The 2785-nt window shown below is 39.6% G+C and overlaps 1 pseudogene; it reads right to left on the bottom strand.

The window, feature by feature from the left end:
• Positions 1-692: 692 nt before the first annotated feature.
• On the bottom strand, positions 693-1309 carry LOC114051955 (annotated as a pseudogene).
• Positions 1310-2785: the final 1476 nt, after the last annotated feature.

Raw genomic sequence — 2785 nt, 5'->3', positions numbered from 1 at the left:
AGAAATATTTTGAGCTATTTAAGTACAAGTTTAAAGTTCTTCTTTTTTAAAATAAAGTTTTCTTTTTATTATTAATTTAATAAACATTTCAATATGAAAATTTGAATATGAAATTTCAATATTGAATATGAAATTTCAATATGAAATTTGACAAGGTACTAAAATTGCCATGTTTTTGTTTCTGGCCTTGTATTTCTCAGCTTGGTCTTTTTTTTACTGTATCTTTTTAATGTTGATTCCCTTTTCATTCTTCTTTTTGGGGATCTCTATTACTACCCAGTAAGTTACCTCCCAGACTATCCCTCTTTCATAGCAAATAGTAATAGTCAAGCAAAACAAAGTGACATATTTGCCATATCTGAAAATGTATGCTTCATTCTGAACCTCTAGTCTATCATCTGTCTGCCAAGAATCAGGAGGCATATATCATAATCATTAGTCTTCTAATGATTGGTCACTGCATTGATCAGAGTTCTGAAAATTTTTAATTATTTTCCTTTATACTACTGTGGTCATCATTTAAATTGCTCTCCTGTTCTGCCCACCTCATCCTGCATCAGTTCTTATACGTTTTCTAAGTTTCTTTGAATACTTCATATTCATAATTTCTTTTTTTTTTAAATTTTCCAAGTACTTTATTGTTTCCACAATTTTTCGAAGTTTCATTGATGAGTTGTGGAAAAATGTCATTTTCAAACAGCTTCCTTCATAATCCTGCTTAGCTTCTGGATCTTGGTTCTTGCAGACATATCAACATATTTCTCTCCTATACGAACAATCATTCCTCCCATGATTGAAGGGTCAGTCTTAACCTTATTTTCAGGACTTGGCCTTTCCTTAGGAAGCTGTTCAGGATTGTTTGTAATTCTGAAAGAGTTATATCATCTGAAGCAGATGCAGTAGTAACTGAGCTCTGTACTTCTCTACCATGCACACTCATCATGGTAGAAAATGCTGAAATGACTTCTGGGGTATTGTTTAAGTAACCATTTTCAGCAAGCAATTTCATGAGGTTGGTTGTGATGAGGGAAAATGTTCTCTTTCGCTATGTCACTTATGTCACTATTATGTCACTTTTATCTTAATAGAACGCTTTATATGGGGATTCATAATAGAATCAATCATTTTGGGATCCTACCACGTCCAGTTTATTCTGCTTAGATGCAGCTGAATAAAGAACAGTGGCATATTGACCTTCTAGATCATACTCTTGAACTGGAGGCCTGAAGAATTTAGCAAATGGTCTGCTCACTGAAGTGGTGAAGCGGCATACCTGTTGGAGCATCCTAGACGTAGCGGGTGCTGCCATCTTCTCCTGTGGTCACTACAGGTCCCATATTCATAATTTCTTAAGATGCAGTGATATTTGATTGCATTCTTAAACTACAATTTGTTCAGCCATTCATTCCCTAATTGATGGACACCACCTTAGTTTTCAGGCCTTTCCTACTACAAAGAATGTTGCTATAAATATTTTTGTACACATGGGTCCTTAAAGAAACTCTTAACAGGCCATCCTATGTCAGAGAATTTGGATGCATAAATTTGTAAGGGAAGGGAAGAAGCATTTATATAACACCTACTATGTGTCAGGCACTGTTTGGTTCTCACAACCTCCCTGGGAGGCAGTTGCTATTATTATCCCTTATTTTAGAGTTGAAGAAACTGAGTCAGACAAATGTTGAATGACTTGCCCAGAGTCACACCACTGGTAAGTTTCTGAGGCTGGATTTGAACTCAGGACCTCTTGAGTCCAGGCCTAGCACTCTTACCCACTGCAACATTTAGCAGCCTCATTTATAGGACAGTATCACTGCCAGGAAGGTAGGATACAGGGGGCAGGCTCAGGACAGGGAAGATTGTATGGTGCTGCATGGACAAGAGAGTCTGAGTTCATTCACCTCAAGGTCAGCTATAACTTGTGCTACCTGAATGGGGTGGCAATATAGGGTTCTTTATGGCCTATGCTTGAAGAATGGCACTAATGGTCATCTAACCCAGTAGTGCTAGTGTGTTTGAGGCCGTAGGGGAGAGATCTCAGCTGGGAAAGGGGAAGCCAGGCAAGGACTTGGCAGCAGTAGTGACTGAGGTACAGTGGTTCAGGCAGCAGAATCCCCGCCTTTATGAAAGTCTAGGCTACTTCCTTCCTTGGACCTGGGTTAAAGGCTGAGTCTTTGATGCCTTCCAAGGCATCATGGTAGCAACTGAGTTGAGTCAAGGTAACTTAGGGGAAAGGACTTTACTTCAATGAAAAGGTAAAAGCTTAAAGGAGCCAATTGTTGTGGGAATGCTAGGTCTTATTTCTTAAACTTCCCTAGAGAATTTGGGGTTAAAAGTGATCTAGCAATGACACAAATTGAGTTCCATGAGTATACTAGGCCTGTGTGGTAGACTGGGCCTGACTCAGGTTGTCCCCTGGTAGTTTAGGTCCAATATTGGAATAGTGAGACACTTGTAAGTCATTCAACAGTTGATAAAAAAGTTTACTTCTCAATAGCATAGAAAAGACACTTAGTAAGAATACAGTACTTAACTCCAGTAGCCTTGGATCCCCTTGCCTTCATGTGGAAATGTGTCTGGTCAACAGGGTGGATGTGGTAAATCTGAAGGACCCCAACTCAAGGTCAGCATGTCCTGAGGCCACCAGAAAGCTGAGTTAGCAGCTAGGCAGCTTCAGCCTTAGCTTCCTGGGCCAGTCAAGTTATGGAGACAGCTTCTTTGGCTTTTAGGAAAAGAACCAGCTTAATCCACATGGGAGATGGGAGGTGGGGGAGAGGAAGCCCTG

This window comes from Vombatus ursinus, unplaced genomic scaffold (genome assembly GCF_900497805.2).
Source record: "Vombatus ursinus unplaced genomic scaffold, bare-nosed wombat genome assembly UNPS02014807.1, whole genome shotgun sequence".
Taxonomy (NCBI): Eukaryota; Metazoa; Chordata; class Mammalia; order Diprotodontia; family Vombatidae; genus Vombatus; species Vombatus ursinus.
Note: the sequence above shows the minus strand (reverse complement) of the source record. Positions and strands in the feature narration are given on the sequence as shown.